Here is an 18,864-nt window from a genome sequence, read left to right on the forward strand (position 1 = left end):
TTCCACATGATATTTTCTCCTCCTCCTCCTCCAAGCTGAAGGCTTTGAAACCCAAGGCTAGTAACGTCCCTCTTGATGAAAAAATCCCTGGTAAGAAGAGTTCAGGACAGAGTGCATCAAAAAGGTTGACTAGAGTGAAGGAAATTTGAGACCAAGACTAACAGGTAATAAGTTGATCATCCGAGCACTACCTGCCTCCACGTGTCTGGGTGTAGACCATTTGTTTTATTTACCTGAAACACAAACTTAATCTGTTTCATTTGCAATACATTTTCACAGAAACAAGGAGAAAACACTGGATTTTATTGGTATTCATGATGTAGATGGCATCCCAAGTCCAAACATGTAAGGAAACAGAACATCCCAGGCACCCCTCTGTTTCCCATCATACCAGTAAATGAAGAGACCCTGGAGGAAGAAGGTGAATGAATCCAGGGGGAAAGAGGTTGGAAGCCCATAAATACATAAGCATAAATGTCTGCTTATTTAGCATGATCTTTTATATCCTACCTGGGATGAGTCATAAGACAGTTGCTGCCAAAATTTGAGAGAAGCCTTTATGTTAGCTGGGGTGAGCTTAACTTGTGAGAGTTACTAGCATATCCAATCCTTGGAGAAAGAAGCACACAGAATTCACATATCCTGGACTTGGCCCCCACCTCAGTCTCAAGCAAATCCTGGTTCCTAGCTGTAACCTTCCCAGACATTGGCTACTCCTGGCTTCTATTTTCCAACTGGGGATCTTGCTTTAAACATTGGTCTCCACTAGCCCTATTACCATATCCAACATCACCTATATAATAATTGTTCCTCTGTCTATAGAAGTTCTTTTGTGATGGAAGAGGCAGGGGTCAAATGTAGATGAAGCAGGGAAAAACTCATAACTTTATCATTCAACAATATTTATTTTCTACACTGTACCAGGAGCTAGGCCTTCATGAGGCAGTCATCAGTGGGTTTTAAGAAACTTACACTTACACGCCCTTGAGTTCCACTTGTTACACATGCTGGTAACATCTACAGAGCCCTTACTCCAGACCAGGCACTGTGCAAGTAACTTCATCCTATGAAATACCTACTGCAGCCAAATAAGGAGTAAATTTTTCAGCTCTGTTTTGTAAGTTGAAACTCAAGTAGAGGTTGAGAAACTGCTCACAGAGCCAGTAAAGGGGTGAAGCCAGGATTTTACCTAAGCTCTAACCAATGCTCTTAATTTCTGTGCTGCTTTCTGCTACTTTCGCATCACAGGTCCTTGCACATTGCCACACTTACAAGTTTGCAGAATTGGACTGTTTGTTCAGGGAACTGCTGCAGGGTTAGCTTTGTGAGTGAAGAGAAGGTGGTGACATAGGTGATGATAATATGATGAATTACACATGGCCTGAAATTCTGCTTTGAGATTTTCTATGGGAGGTGACTAATTACTCTTTTATTTTTCAGTTCTCTTTCAAACTGGATAACTGGAGCATGGATGGGGCTTCACATTCAGGCCCGGACATCTTAATAAAAATTGGTTTTATCACTCTTTTCTTCTCTCTGGAGGTTATGAATCTTCTAAGAGAAGGGGATTTTGATGAGTGATGAGAATACTTTGAGGGCCAGTGAGTGGCCCTCAACGTTGCCATTTGAACCCTAGGGCTGGTTCTAGGACTGTTACATGGGTGTTTTACTTGAAATCAACTACTCTTGTGAGACCTTACATTTGGCAAGGTATTTATCTCAGATCATAGCATATCCTCTGGCCATTACTCAGCATTTCTGGGAAACTCTCCACCCATCTGAGTTTGCAATAATCTCCTTGTTTGCCTGAATTGCAGGTCAAAACAACATTACCTTCCCTGGTCCAATTTGTTTTTCTTAGCATGGTGGAATCAGTCCCCACCTATTTAACATCATGATTATAGTCATCCAAGCTATACCAGGGACTATGATAGGGAACCTGTTTTCTCCCATGTTGGGAATTCTCTACTGTCAAGGGAAAGGCTCATCCCAGTAAAGCAAAGATCTGGGCAACTGGTTTCAAAGACAGCCATTTTATTGCACAGGTCTGCAAAAATAAGCATGGTCTCTTCTGGGACGATGTCCTTGTAATTCAGCTATTGTCTAAACTCCAAACCCCTTGGAGTTTTGTTTGGTTTGTGGCTCAGCACCAACACAGTTGCTGTCAATCCCCAGGCAGACACAACTCTGTCTGGTTAGCAGGACAAAGCCCATCTTCAATGGGAAAGTTTCATTGTTTGAGCTGCATAACAGAAGGAAAATGTTCATTTCAGACCTATAAACTGCTTTTTCTCCTGAGCAGATCGAAGCATAGGAAAAGAGAGGCACCTTAGTGAGAAAAACCATTACTAAGACTAAGAAGCATCTGCTTTTTTTCATCCATAAAAAAGCAGGTGGCAAATAGAAGCAGATGAAGTTAAGATGCTAAAAGGATTAAGAATTCTCCAAGGAAATAAACTTAAGTCTGATAATCTTTCAAACAAACTATTCAAGACATTTTATATTTACCAAGGACTTTTCTGTTTTGAAGGTTAGTATAATAAAAGCTGATATTTACATAGAGTTTACTCTGTGCCAGACACTGATCTAAGTGCTTTTTAAAAAACATATATTAAGTCCTTCAGGTTTTACAATAGCTCTATAAATGGGTACTATTTTATTTATTTATTTTTTGTATTAAACAACAAACATTTCTTTCTCACAGCTCTGTAGACTGGGCAGTACAAACTACAAAGTGGTGCTGCAGATTTGGTCTCTGGTACATAATGAAAGGGTAACAGGAAGGCCAGGGGTCTCCAAATGGAGGAAATAGGCTGCAAGTGCCAGACGTTTTTATCTCTCTTAAGCTGCAGGAGGAAGCAAACTGGCGATATTGTTTTTTCCTTCTCTATACAAATTTAAAAGGAGGTTTCTCTTAAAATGCTGTGTCGCCATGACACCTGGTTTCACCTGAAGCTAACTATTCTCAAAACCTTGAGTTAACCAATACATTTCTCTTATGGAAATGTGTGTCTTAAGCTATGTTAATGTGCTATGCATTTACCCCAGACTCTGTAAGTTCCGCCATATGGCTCAGAAACTACTTGACAGACCAGTATGTTATACTCAGATATTGTTCCCCTAATCTATGTAAACAAAACCATTTGTTTGATAATCTGTCCTTCTACAAGATTCAAGTCAATCCTTTCATGGCCTGAGATGAATTATCTGGTGCCAAAATTATAACAGAATGCAATTTATGGATGAGGGGCCTGGTGCCATTCTGAGTTTTAAGACATTCCTTTCTTTTCATTAACAGACTGCTAGTGACTATATAACATCCAGCTGAAGACTAGCAGGGGGGTACTCTTTCTGCCCCCTTATGATGCCTATGTCAGAAGGTTTCTCTATCTCTTTATATTTCAATAAAACTTTGTTACACAAAAGCTCTGAGAGATCCAGCCTCATCTCTGGCCCCGGATTGAATTCATCTCCTCCGGAGGCCAAGAATCCCAGCGTCTTATCATTCAGCAACAACCTTTCAACTGTACATGGGCTTCCCAGGTGGCACTTGTGGTAAAGAACCTGCCTGCCAATGGAGGAGATATAAGAGATGTGGATTCAATCCCTGAGTTGGGAAGATACCTGAGAGGAAGGCATGGCAACCCCTCCAATATTCTTGCCTGGAGAATCCCCATGAACAGAGGTGCCTGGCAGGTTACGGTCTATGGGGTTGCAAAGAGTCAGACATGACTGAGCGACTAAGCACAGCACAGCACAGTGCATAGTACATAGCCTCCCAGTTGGCACTAGTGGTAAAGAATCCGCCTGCCAATTCAGGAGATGTAAGAGATGCAGATTCAATCTCTGAGTTGGAAAGATTCCCTGGAGGAAGACATGACAATCCACTCTAGTATTCTTGCCTGGAACATCTCATGGACAGAAGAGCCTGGCAGTCTATGGTCCTTTGGATCACAAAGAATCAGACACGACTGAAGTGACTTAGTATGCATGCACATAGTACAAGTTACATCATCTTCTCACTGTGTCTTCACATGCAAGCTCTAGGGAGCTTTCTTGGATCTCTTTAATAGGGCACTAATCCCATTCATGAACATTCCACCCTCATGACCTAGTTCAGTTCAGTTCAGTTCAGTCCCTCAGTCGTATCCGACTCTTTGTGACCCCATGAATCGCAGCACGCCAGGCCTCCCTGTCCATCACCAACTCCCGGAGTTTACTCAGACTCACGCCCATTGAGTTGGTGATGCCATCCAGCCATCTCATCCTCTGTCATCCCCTTCTCCTCCTGCCCCCAATCCCTCCCAGCATCAGGGTCTTTTCCAATGAGTCAACTCTTCACATGAGGTGGCCAAAGTATTGGAGTTTCAGCTTCAGCATCAGTCCTTTCAATGAACCCATAGGACTTATCTCCTTCAGGATGGACTGGTTGGATCTCCTTGCAGTCCAAGGGACTCTCAAGAGTCTTCTCCAACACCACAGTTCAGAAGCATCAGTTCTTCGGCACTCAGCTTTCTTCACAGTCCAACTCTCACATCCATACATGACCACTAGAAAAACCATAGCCTTGACCAGACGGACCTTTGTTGGCAAAGTAATGTCTCTCCTTTTTAATATGCTGCCTAGGTTGCTTATTACTTTTCTTTCAAGAGTAAGCGTCTTTTAATTTCATGGCTGCAATCACCATCTGCAGTGATTTTGAAGCCCCAAAAAATAAAGTCTGACACTGTTTCCACTGTCTCCCCATCTATTTCCCATGAAGTGATGGGACCAGATGCCATGGTCTTAGTTTTCTGAATGTTGAGCTTTAAGCCAACTTTTTCACTCTCCTCTTTCACTTTCATCAAGAGGCTCTTTAGTTCTTCTTCCCTTTCTGCCATTAGAATGGTGACATCTGCATATCTGATGTTATTGATATTTCTCCCGGCAATCTTGATTCCAGCTTGTGCTTCTTCCAGCCCAGCATTTCTCATGATATACTCTGCATATAAGTTAAATAAGCAGGGTGACAATATACAGCCTTGATGTACTCCTTTTCCTATTTGGAACCAGTCTGTTGTTCCATGTCCAGTTCTAACTGTTGCTTCCTGACCTGCATACAGGTTTCTCAAGAGGCAGGTCAGGTGGTCTGGTATTCCCATCTCCTTCAGAATTTTCCACAGTTTATTGTGATCCACACAGTCGAAGGCTTTGGCGTAGTCAATAAAGCAGAAATAGATGTTTTTCTGGAACTCTCTTGCTTTTGTGATGATCCAGCGGATATTGGCAATTTGATCTCTGGTTCCTCTGCCTTTTCTAAAACCAGCTTGAACAACTGGAACTTCACGGTTCATGTATTGCTGAAGCCTGGCTTGGAGAATTTTGAGCATTACTTTATTTACTAGTGTGTGAGACGAGTGCAATTTTGCGGTAGTTTGAGCATTCTTTGGGATTGGAATGAAAATGGACCTTTTCCAGTCCTGTGGCCACTGCTGAGTTTTCCAAATTTGCTGACATATTGAGTACAGCACTTTCACAGCATCATCTTTTAAGATTTGAAATAGCTCACCTAGAATTCCATCACCTCCACTAGCTTTGTTTGTAGTGATGCTTTCTCAGGCCCACTTGACTTCACAATCTAGGATGTCTGGCTCTAGGTGAGTGATCACACCATTGTGATTATCTGGGTCATGAAGATCTTTTTTGTACAGTTCTTCTGTGTATTCTCGCCTCCACTTCTTAATACCTTCTGCTTCTGTTAGGTCCATGCCATTTCTGTCCTTTATCGAAACCATCTTTGCATGAAATGTTCCCTTGATATCTCTAATTTTCTTGAAGAGATCTCTAGTCTTTCCCATTCTGTTGTTTTCCTCTATTTCTTTGCATTGATTGCTGAGGTAGGCTTTCTTATCTCTCCTGGCTATTCTTTGTAACTCTGCATTCAAATGGGAATATCTTTCCTTTTCTCTTTTGCTTTTTGCTTCTCTTTTCACAGCTATTTGTGACCTAATCACCTATCAAATCCCCCCTCCTCCTAACACCATCATTTTGGAGTTAGGATCTCAACATAGGAATTTTAGGGGGACATAAACATTCTGTCTATAGCAGTCACTGCAAAGGAAGATAAATTGGTAAGGAACAGGTGCTTCTCTGGGACTCACAGCTGATCCAGTGCCAGTATTCCACCAGCTTTTGGATATGCCCAGAAATTTTCAACAGAGCCTTGGTGTTCCTCAGAACCCTGGGGCTACCTGTGCCTTCTGAGCCATCCAAGCCCCAGAGGTTGAAGCAGGGTGATAGAATCATAGATTAAATTGGAGCAGTGATGAAGAGTTTGCTGAGCCCAAAGCTCGCTGTGTCTGAGGAAAGAAACATGGCCTCTCCTGGTTTCCCCTTCCAGTCTTTCAGGAAAGAATGGCTATAGCTAATGAGAACTACTGTCTACTGAATGCTGTGCCAAGCAAGATAATATGTGCTTTACACACATCAGTTTTTTGTTTGTCTGGCCATGCCATGTGTCTTGCAGGGTTTATTTCCATTTTTTAAATGAGATAATTAAGACACAGAGTGGATCAGTAACTTGCTCAAGCTTTCATAGTGAGCAAGAGCAGGTTAAGGAGTTAAATTCAGGCAGTCTAGCTCCAGAGGCTAAAGATACTCCAAATGCTTTTGAAACAGGAGGGAAGCGGACAGGGCACAACCTCTAAAAGAATAAGAGTTTTTGAGGATACAACATAAACTGGCTAGAACCAACAAGGTCCAAGATGGTGGAAGATTCAACTTCCAGTACACCTTGAGCCTCATTACTTGCTCACTGTAATACATTAGCATCCAAATGGCACAACCACCAGCACTGTGACAGTTCTCATGCTGATCATCAAAGGTCAAAAAGTAGGCAGTGACCCAGTTCTTGGAAATTTATCTCCCCCCCCCCCCCAACTTCGTTGAAATAGTTGGAATAATTCTTCCACTCATTAACCTATGAAGTTACTTGGCCCATAAAAACCAATCACCCCATATTTCAGGGCCTCTTGCCTTCTGAGATGCCTTCTGTGGAATGTGTTTCTCCCTTGACTGCTCTCATTTTCCAAGATGACCCCTACACCCTAAGGCCACTCTAGCCTTTTGAGAGGAATCTCATCTGTCTATGGAATGTGTATTTCTCTAAATAAATCCACTTCTTAACCTATTACTTTGTCTCAAACTGAATTCTTTCTGCACTGAGATGCAAAGAACCCAAGCCTCAGTAAGTCTGGCTACAAGGTGAGTGATTCTATTAATAATTAAAAGACCATGATTCAAGCTCCAATCTGAGGCGCATGCTTTCACTTTCACCAGAAAAAAAGAGAGAGTGTAAAAGCAGGTAAAGTAGCATCAGTAATGTCTTTCCTTTAATCTAGGTGGCCATGCTTCATATTTGAGTGACAAGAACTAAGCCACAGTGTCCCAACCTGCCCTGATACTCTGCAGCTCTGGAATCCAGTTCTCCCTCCCTTTATCCTTTCTCTCTCACCTGGCAGGCAGCTCCAGGTACCAGTTGGTATCCATGGGTTGATTATGTTTGAAATGGTGCTAGGGAAGGCAGCATATGTCCACTCATAAGAAAAGTCATCATAGAGGAGAGCTCTCAGTCGGGGTTTCTGGGTGGGTCGAATCAAATCACTTTCCTTTCAGATCTGTTACAGGAACCCACACATGGACTCTAGTTAGACAGTATGTCATTTTCCAGAACTCAACACGTGATTGCCAAATTTCTATTCAAAGGTGACATTTTGTAAAATACCAGATGTTCTTTGGTCACTGACCAAAGTTAAATATAAAAACAGCCATGGATCCATAAAAATAGAACAATAATCTCCCCAGGAAAGTTTTCTGTCTCTGAGATCATTAATAACTAAGTTGACCAAATCAAGAGGATGATTAGTATTGCAAAGTGAAAATAATAAGCTGTAATGGAAATAGATGCTAGCTAGCTGAGCTCATCCAGGTTACAAAATAAATCTTGGTCATTTGTTTCATGTTGTGTTTCACGTTGTGACTGTTTTTCCTACTGACTACTTTAAGAGTCTCTGTTTTATATTTATTATTTAATATTTTACATCATATGTTCATGGTAATTGCTTCCAATTCTGGGATCTCCATGTCTGACAGCTTGGACAAACGTTAGGACCACCTGGGCAATCATCTGGTTTTGTGAATAAAAAAGCTGAGACTCAGTCAGATTAAGAGACTTCTTAAGGTCTTTCCACTAACACATATATATGGAATTTAGAAAGATGGTAACAATAACCCTATATGCAAAACAGAAAAAGAGACACAGAAGTACAGAACAGACTTTTGAACTCTGTGGGAGAAGGTGAGGGTGGGATGTTTCGAAAGAACAGCATGTGTATTATCTATGGTGAAACAGATCACCAGCCCAGGTGGGATGCATGAGACAAGTGCTCGGGCCTGGTGCACTGGGAAGACCCAGAGGAATCGGGTGGAGAGGGAGATGGGAGGGGGGATCGGGATGGGGAATGCGTGTAACTCTATGGCTGATTCATATCAATGTATGACAAAACCCATTGAAATGTTGTGAAGTAATTAGCCTCCAACTAATAAAAAAACAAATAAAAAAAAAGAGAGAGAGAGACTTCTTAAGGTCTTCCCTATAGCTCAAACAGTAAAGAATCCGCCTGCAGTGCAGGAGACCGGGATTCAACCCCTGGGTCAGGAAGATCCTCTGGAGAAGAGAATGGCAAACCACTCCAGTATTCTTGCCTGGAGAATCCCACGGACAGAGTAGCTTGGCGGGCTACAGTCCATGGGATCATAGAGTCAAACCTGACTGACCAACTAACACTACCACTAAGACTGTGTAGTGAGTGAGCTGGTGAGAGATAATGCCTCACCACTCTCATGATGGCTAGATCTCAGTTTCCTCCAATCAAAATTGGTGGTGGAGCAGAGACAGGAGAGCAGGAACATTGGCTTTCTCCCTTCTCCCATATGATGACTTTGGAAGTAGAAGTGTGGGTAGTGTATGGATCTACTCATTATAGAATAATTGCCTCCAGATGCTGTCTGCCTCCTTGTGGTTTTCAGTCCTTATCTTCGGGGCGTTTTTTTTTTTTTTTTTTTTTACCCAACGCTTTTAGCCATTGTGATACCTGCACTATGTCCTCCTCAAGGACAGAGGATAGTGTGGGGGCCTATAATTATAAAACCTTCACATTCCTGGTCAGGCAAGAAAGTTTTTGTTTACTCTTCTTCCTTTTTGTTAAGAACAGCTTTTTTAAAACTCAGAAGCAGTTAAGGGGTTGAAATGGCATCTAAAGTTTCTTACATTCTGTAATTATCTTGTCCTATGCGGGACATAGTCACTATGTGTATATGTATGTTTATTTATTCATATTTATATGTCTATTTCCAGTCTGGGATATGAGTTTCTGAATCTAGAAAGGAAGTGGGGTGACTTTTATTTTTATGTCTCAGAGTTTGAACTAGAGTTAAATGATTGGATTAAATGCTAACTGCAAAGGTTGACTTTAAAATATACAACAGTCTATATGTCAATATAAAGATTTGTGTTTCTTTGAAATCCTATTCTTTTAACAACCCTTTCTTATGTATAGCTTGTAACTAAACATTAATTCCCCTAACTTGACATTTAATATGAAGTTAAACTTTTAATCAAAGATTTAATTTATGTTCTTGATTCGTTGAGTCAGAGAAATACTATGGGTCAAACATATTCACAACTAAAGCAAATCCCTCGTTTGGTGTCAGCAGGTAAAGGAACACAACAAAAGAAAAATGGCAATCTTTTTACTTGGGGCAAATATCACAAGATCCTTTCTAGCTGGGCTCAATTTTCCTGTTTCTAAGTGGTGAAAACAAAGCCTCTAAGGGTTTCTTTGATTTGACCATAATCATGCAGCAGGATGCCAAAGGAAGAACCTACAGGGTATTCTAGGTACCAATGTGTTCTATTTACCTAGTTCACTTTCCTTCCATCTGCAGAGCTCAATTTGATCTCAACTGTACTGGCTTAGACATTTCCTCAGATAAATAAGCCCAACATGGACTCTGATACATACTTGCCTCAGAGTATTTGAGTACACTATTCTATGAACTCTGTAGCTAAAAGCTTCAGAGAAGAAGGATAAAACATTCTGAAACATTCTAATGGGTTGTCAGAAGCCAGGAAAAACTGCAACCCTGTTACTGGGGGGTTGGGGGAGTTCACTGAGACTTTTGAGGGAAGGGAAAGTTTTATTTTTCTAATTTCAACACAGTAAGTGGGGGGAGGGGTGTGTGTAGCTGGATACTAGATAAGGAAATGAAACTTGTAACAAAAATAACCCACCATTAGAAATCCAACCATATCTATTCTAATGTTCATTTGAATTTTGTAAAACAGCTCTTATAAAGTAACCTAATAAATTTAACCTTATATTCATTTCCACTTATCTCATCATGTTCCTAGGATTGGAATACTCTTCAGCTCTACCAACCAGAGATATAAGGGCATTCCTAACTTTGTGGCAAATCACTTTAGTATTCTTGTCTTGAGAACCCCATGAACAGCATGAAAAGGCAAAAAGATAGGACACTGAAAGATGAACTTTCAGTAGGTGCCCAATATGCTACTGGAGATCAGTGGAGAAATAACTCCAGAAAGAATGAAGAGACAGAGCCAAGGCAAAAACAATGCCCAGTTGTGGGTGTGACTGGTGATAGATCCAAAGTCTGATGCTGTAAAGAGCAATATTGCATAGGAACTGGAATGTTAGGTCCATGAATCAAGGCAAATTGGAAGTGATCAAACAGGAGATGGCAAGAGTGAACATTAATCAATGAACGAAAATGGACTGAAATGGGTGAATTTAACCCAGATGACCATTATATCTACTACTGTGAGCAAGAATCCCTTAGAAGAAATGGAGTAGCCATCATAGTCAACAAAAGACTCAAAAATGCAGTACTTGGATGCAATCTCAAAAATGACAGAATGATCTCTGCTCAATTCCAAGGCAAACCATTCAATATCACAGTAATCCAAGTCTACACCCTGACCAGTAATGTTGAAGAAGCTGAAGTTGAATGGGTCTATGAAGACCTACAAGACCTTCTAGAACTAACACCCAAAAAAGATGTCCTTTTCATTATAGGAGACTGGAATGCAAAAGTAGGAAGTCAAGAAACACCTGGAGTAACAGGCAGATTTGGCCTTGGAGTACAGAATGAAGCAGGGCAAAGGCTAATAGAGTTTTGCCAAGAGAACGCACTGGTCATAGCAAACACCCTCTTCCAACAACACAAGAGAAGACTCTACACATGTACATCACCAAGATGGTCATTATCGAAATCAGATTGATTATATTCTTTGCAGCCAAAGATGAAGAAGCTCTATAGATTCAGCAAAAACAAGAGCAGGAGCTGATTGTGGCTCAGATCATGAACTCTTTATTGCCAAATTCAGACTTAAATTGAAGAAGTAGGGAAAACCACTTGACCATTCAGTTATGACCTAAATCAAATCCCATATGATTATACAGTGGAAGTGAGAAATAGATTCAAGGGATTAGATCTGACAGAGTGCCTGATGAACTATGGACAGAGGTTCATAACATTGTTCAGGAGGCAGGGATCAAGACCATCCCCAAGAAAAAGAAATGCAAAAAGGGAAAATGGCTGTCTGAGGAGGCCTTACAAATAGCTGTGAAAAAAAGAGAAGCAAGAAGTAAAGGAGAAAAGGAAAGATACACCCATTTGAATGCAGAGTTCCAAAGAATAGCAGGGAGAGATAAGAAAGCCTTCCTCAGTGGTCATTGCAAAGAAATAGAGAAAAACAATAGAATGGGAAAGACTAGAGATCTCTTCAAGAAAATTAGAGATACCAAGGGAACATTTCAGGCAAATATGGGCTCAATAAAGGACAGAAATGGTATGGACCTAACAGAAGCAGAAGATATTAAGAAGAGGTGGCAGGAATACACAGAAGAGCTATACAAAAAAGATCTTCACGACCCAGATAATCACGGTGATATGATCACTCACCTAGAGCCAGACATCCTGGAATGCGAAGTCAAGTGGACCGTAGGAAGCACACTATGAACAAAGCTAGTGGAGGTGATGGAATTCCAGGTGAGCTATTTCAAATCTTAAAAGATGATGCTGTGAAAGTGCTGTACTCAATATGTCAGCAAATTTGGAAAACTTAGCAGTGGCCACAGGACTGGAAAAGGTCTGTTTTCATTCCAATCCCAAAGAAAGGCAATGCTAAAGAATGCTCAAACTACCACAGAACTGCACTCATCTCACACGCTCACAAAGTAATGCTCAAAATTCTCCAAGCCAGGCTTCAATAGTACGTGAACCATGAACTTCCAGATGTTCAAGCTGTTTTAGAAAAGGCAGAGGAACCAGAGATCAAACTGCCAACATCCACTGGATTATCGAGAAAGCAAGAGTTCCAGAAAAACATCTGTTTCTGCCTTATTGACTATGCCAAGCTTCTGATTGTTTGGATCACCACAAACTGTGAAAAATTCTTAAAGAGATGGGAATACCAGACCACCTGACCTGCCTCCTGAGAAATCTGTATGCAGGTCAGGAAGCAACAGTTAGAACTGGACATGAAACAACAGACTGGTTCCAAATCGGGAAAGGAGTTCATCAAGGCTGAGTATTGTCATCCTGCTTATTTAACTTATATTCAGAGTACATTATGAGAAATGCTGGACTGGATGAAGCACAAGCTGGAATCAAGATAGCTGGGAGAAATATCAATAACCTCAGTTACGCAGATGACGCCACCCTTATGGCAGAAAGCCATAAGAACTAAAGAGCCTCTTGATGGAAGTGAAGGAGGAGAGTGAAAAACCTGGCTCAACATTCAGAAAACTAAGGTCATGGCATCTGGTCCCATCTCTTCACGGCAAATAGATGGGGCAACAGTGGAAACTGACAGACTTTATTTTTGGGGGCTCCAAAATCACTGCAGAAGGTGACTGCAGCCATGAAATTAAAAGACGTTTACTCCTTGGAAGAAAAGTAATGAGCAACCTAGGCAGCATATTAAAAAGCAGAGACATTACTTTGCCAACGAATGTTCATCTAGTCGAGGCTATGGTTTTTCCAGTAGTCAAATATGGATGTGAGAGTTGGACTATAAAGAAAGCTGAGCACCAAAGAATTGATGCTTTTGAACTGTGGTGTTGGAGAAGACTCTTGAGAGTCCCTTGGACTTCGAGAAGATCCAACCAGTCCATCCTACAGGAAATCAGTCCTGAATATTCATTTGAAGGACTGATGTTGAAGCTGAAACTCCAGTACTTTGGACACCTGATGTGAACTGACTCATTTGAAAATACTCAGATGCTGAGAATTATTGAAGGTGGGAGGAGAAGAGGATGACAGAGTATGAGATAGTGGGAATGCATCACCAACTCAATGGACATGAGTTTGAGTAAACTCCGGGAGTTGGTGATGGACAGGGAGGCCTGGCGTGCTGCAGTCCATAGGGTCACAAAGAGTCAGACACAACTGAGTGACTGAACTGAACTAAACTAACTTTATCCCAACCAAATGATTGCTGAACTGAGTCAGGAAGAAACCCAGTTAGGAAAGGTGAACCAAGGCCTCATTGGCTGCATGGTGCCTGCAGAATCCAACTTAGGGTCTAAAGAAACTCCAAACAGGCCAAGAGAAAAGCTTGACAAAGCGATGGGGTTATCTCAGCAGCCTTCACTTAAACCTGCCTGGGAGGCTGGAGGGGGGATCGGGATGGGGAACACATGTAAATCCATGGCTGATTCATGTCAATGTATGGCAAAAAACCACTACAATATTGTAAAGTAAGTAGCCTCCAACTAATAAAAATAAATGAAAAAAAAAAAAGAAAAAAAAGCTTTAAAAAAAAAAAGAAGAAGAAGCCTTCCTGGTGGTACAGTGGTTAAGAATCTGAGCTTCCACTGCAGGGGTGGGCACGAGTTTAATCTCTAGTAAGGGAACTAGAGCCCACATGCCATGGGGCATGGCCGAAGGAAGAAAAAAAAATTAATTTTCATTAAAGATAAAAGAAAATAAAAAGCACTATCAAGAGAACGAAAAGTCAAGCTTCAGACTTGAGATATTCGCAAAGATATATCTGAAAAAAGCAGTATCCAGAATATATAAATAATTCTCAAAAATCAATAATATAAAAGCCAATTATCCAATTTTTAAAAACGGGCAAAGTACTTGAGCAGTCATTTCCCTTCATCAAAAAAGACAGATAACAAGTATGTAAATGATAAGACACTCAGCATTGTTAGTCATTAAGGAAATGCAAATAAAGTCACAATGAGCTAACACTATACATCTATTAGGAGGACTAGAACAAAAAAGACTGACAATATGTAACATGGAAGAGAAACTGCTGATGGGAATATAAAAATGGCAAAACCACTTTGGAAAGCAGTTTAGCAGCTTCTTAAAAAGTAAAAATATATTTATGATCTAGCTGTTTCTTCTCTTAGGTATTTACATAAAAGAAACAAAAACCATGTTCACACCAAAAGGTTCATGCACGTACTCATAGCAACTATTTTTGTAGTAAAAACCTAGAAACAACCCAATTTTCTAGCCACAGATGAATAGGTAAATTATGGTGTATCTATACAACAGAATACCACTTAGCAATAAAAAAGAATGAACTATTGATATATACAGCAACGTGGAGGGATATTAAAATAATCCTTCTTAGTGAAAGAAAACACCCAAAAAAGAGCACATATGATTCTAGTTATATAAAATTCTAGAAAGTGCAAAAAATTCTGTGGTGACAGCAACAAAAGCTGGTAACAGCTTTTCGCTGGTAATAGGGAGTAGAGGAGAGCATGGAAGACTGGAAGGACAGACTATTAAGGACCACAAGGAAACTTTTTGGGGTGATGTATATGTCCACTTTCTTGATTTTGATGATGGTTTCATGGGTGTATATAACCTCATACATTATACATATATATATATTCAAAATTTATCAGAATGCCTACTTCATATATGTGCAGTTTATCATATGTCAATTATACCTCAAAATCAAAAATTTTTAAATAACAGAATTATGACTAGTTTGAAATTTAAAAGAAATTTCAGTGATCAAAAAAATAAAAGTTTGGTATTGTGGCTAACTCCCTTATTCTTTCTAGTATTAAGTAATAACAAACAGATCTACTTTAGTGAAAGCTTACCATGAGCAAGGCCTAATTTTAAGCACTTTACATGTGTCAGTTTGTTTAATACTCACAATATCCCTATGAGATTGATAACCTGATTATAACGTTTTATAGTTGGAGAAACTGAGGCATGGATAGACTCCAGCAAGGACTCACTGCTAAAACTAGCCAAACCAGGATCTCAATCCAGACTGAACTTCTCCACTATGTTCACGCTTGACCACCTCTCAGAAAAAAGTCTCAAATATTTGGGAACTGAGCTTACTGGCTTGAAATAGAAATATTAGGATTAGGAGAGAGACCTCCAGGGAGCCAGGGGGAAGGATGGAATGAAGTGCAGGAAGAGTCCAGATCTGTCTGCACAGCTGTCCTGCAAGAGTCCACCTGGTTCATGTCACCTCCTGTGTCAAATACCTTAGCCTAGAACTTGACTATTCCCCTGGGTTGTGCAGGTTGACTGTTTCTGCCCCAGGCCAGCCTTGATGCTCAAGGCACTTCACCAGTTCTCACAAGAAATTCTATCACACTAAGAGTAGCCAAAATTTTGTTTTTAGTTTTCACGAAGATCTGGGAATTCATGGGAAAGGGGCTCACGCCAAAGTGCACAGCATTTACTCAATTCCTCCACCTCGGGCAACACGAACTTCTCTAAATCTCTCCCCTTCCCCAGCCAGTCTCCTGTCACACTTCATGCTTGTCCTATAGGACTTGGTCCCAGTCTTTATAAAAACTTCCTTCTCTACTTAAAACCTGTGCGTGCTGCATGCTAAGTTGCTTCAGTCATGTCATGTTACGGAGCACAGCCCACCAGACTCCTCTGTCCATGGGATTCTCCAGGCAAGAATACTGGAATGAGTTGCCATGCCCTCCTCCAGGAGATCTTCCTGACCCAGGGACCTAACCTGTGTCTCTTATGTCTCCTGCACTGGCAGGTGGGTTCTTTACCACTATTGCCACCTAGGAAGCCCACTTAGAATCTAGACCATGACTTTCAGCCTCCTCACAAGCCTGTCAAAACCTGTCATTTCTACCTTAGGAACTCTCACATCAGCTGCTGAGAAGGTAAAGTCTCCAAGCTCGTGGCAGACTTCCTAAGGTGAATCTATGTGTGGCTTTTGTGACCATATCAAAAAGAAACACATGAAGAACAGACAAGGACTTTCCTTCTAAATAGAACCTCAGCCCTTGGGTATTGATGCAAAAGCCAAAGCTCTTAGACCCCTCAGGAATCCCACTGAGATCTTCTCAGACCAATACCGGTTATACACTAGTGGCTAACGGGCTCATCTGCATTAGTTCGTATGATTCTGTTTGGAGGAGATAAAAAGGCTCCTACTGTGGAGAATAATATGGAGGTTCCTTAAAAACTAAAAATAGACCTACCATATGACCCAGCAATTCGACTCCCAGGCATATACACAGAGAAAACCATAATTACAAAAGATACATGCACCCCAATGTCCATTGCAGCACTGTTTACAATAACCAGGATATGGAAGCAACCTAAATGTCCATCAACAGGGGAATGGATAAAGAAGATGTGGAACATATATACAATAGCATATTACTCAGACAAAAAACAAAACAAAACACAAAATCATGCCATTTGCAGAGATATGGATGGACTCAGAAACTGTCATACAGAATGAAGTCAGAAAGAGAACAAATATCGTATATTAATATATATGTGTGTAATCTAGAAAAACGGTACAGATGAACCTATCTGCAAAGCAGAAATAAAGACACAGACATGGATGTGAGGCTGTCACGGCTAACGCCATGACAGGCAGCCTAGATTAGGAGTAGGCCTGGTTTCCCGGAGTAACATAATTATCAGGCCACCTGGAGCCAGCCAATCAACATGTGCCTAGCAAGAAAAAGGGAACCTATCAGGGGAAAGCTGAAAGCCCACAAGGATTGGGCCAAGAAAAATTGCCTTGCAACTGTGTAACCAATCCGCTTGCGTCAACTACCCGATTGTACCCAATAAATACCGGAGACAGCTGGGGCTCGGGGCCTTTTCGTCCTCACACCCTTGGTGAGGGCGGGAGGCCCTGGCTCGAGTCAGTAATAAATTCCCCTATTGCAAGTTGCATTGTCTCAAGGAGTCTTCTTTCCCGATCGGGGATCCGGACTATGGGCAGAACAATGGAGAACAAATATATGGATACCAAAGGGGAAAGGTGGGGAGGGCTGAATTGGAAGATTGGATTCACATATGTACACTACTACTTATAAAATAAATAACTAATGAGAACCTACTATACAGCACAGGGAGCTCCAAGCTCTGTGGTGACAAAGAGGGGATATATGTATATGTAAGTTGATTCACCATGCTGTACAGCAGAAACTAACACAACACTGTAAAGCAACTAAACTCCAATTTAAAAAGTAGAAATACAAATCACCTCCCAAATCCTTGCATGCTTCTCTTCCCATAAGCTTTGTACAGCTACCTCATTTAGGCTGGCAAAACATAGGTATCAATGTGAAGGCAGCACTGGCAGAGGGGGAAGCTTGTAACTCAGGATCTTGAGTCTCCAAGGCTGGGAAAAAAAGAACTGAGATGATCTCAAACACCAGTCTGGGATGCCTCAGCCACTCCCTCTCTGAGACTGCATGTGAAGGGCAAGGGGTAGATCAGGAGGAAGAGAAAGCACCAGGGGCTTCTCTCAGGCAGTCCATGCAGGGTGAGGTGGGGGAGCAGAATAAACACTGTAAGGGAAGTGAAATCCCCCAGGGGACAGTTTTGCTACACCTCTTCTTTGCTAGGTCGCTCCCCTCACTTCAGTGATGACTAAGCTGATTCACTTGTGGCACATCCGTTTTCAAGTAGAGAGGAGCAGATACAGGCCACAGAGCCCCTCCTACAAAAGCAAAGATGTGTGTACAGGGCAGAGAGGTCAGCAGTCATGTCCTTAGATCAGCAGTCACAATGTATAAAAAGGTCTTAATTAGTTGTCAACTTTTTTTAAAAAAAATAGATTTTACATTAAAAAAATCAGGTTTCATGATTATCAGGCGATCTGGTAACCTCACCCATATTTATTTTAAAGCTGCTTAGCAGGCACTATTGTTTGCAGTCTGTTTTATACCCATCAGCCAGGCAGATCCTTTTACAGTGTAAATCAAAATATGTCACTCTATTGACTGAAATCTTCCCATGGTGTCCCGCCTCACTCACAGTAAAAACCAGAGTCCCAGAAGTCCTCTGCAAGACTTTCCATGGTGGGGTACCCCCTTGCCTTTGATGTCCTCTTGTTCCTCCTCCTCCTCCTCTTTCCACAGATGACACAGATTCAAACCCTGGCTCTATTTTCTGTGTGTCTTTGGGTGAATAACTTAACGGTTCTTTGTCTCACTTCCTCATCTGTAACATGAAGCTAATAATCCTATCTTGCTCATAGTGTTGCTATGAAGACAAAACATTTAATATTTAAAAAGCATAATCTTGTTATTCCCTTGCTTCACCCATGCTGGCTTCAGTTGTGTGCGTGCTCAGTTACACAGTCATGTCCAACTCTTTGTGACCCCATGGACTTTAGCCTGCCAGGCTCCTCTGTCCATGGGATTTTCTAGGTGAGAATACTGGAGTGGTTTGCCATTTCCTACTCCAAACTCTTCCTGATCCAGGGATCAAACTTGTGTCTCTTGCATTGGCAGGTGGGTTCTTCACCACTGC

At 41.3% G+C, this 18,864-nt stretch overlaps 1 long non-coding RNA gene across 1 annotated transcript; it reads right to left on the reverse strand.

Moving 5' to 3' along the window:
* Nucleotides 1-2,040: 2,040 nt before the first annotated feature.
* LOC133073973 (uncharacterized) lies at nt 2,041-17,725 on the reverse strand. Its single transcript, XR_009697068.1, has 3 exons — nt 17,591-17,725; nt 7,493-7,655; nt 2,041-2,242 (listed from the first exon to the last, which is right to left on the reverse strand). It is a non-coding gene; the product is annotated as an uncharacterized LOC133073973 (long non-coding RNA).
* Nucleotides 17,726-18,864: the final 1,139 nt, after the last annotated feature.

This window comes from Dama dama, chromosome 19 (assembly GCF_033118175.1).
Source record: "Dama dama isolate Ldn47 chromosome 19, ASM3311817v1, whole genome shotgun sequence".
Taxonomy (NCBI): domain Eukaryota; kingdom Metazoa; phylum Chordata; class Mammalia; order Artiodactyla; family Cervidae; genus Dama; species Dama dama.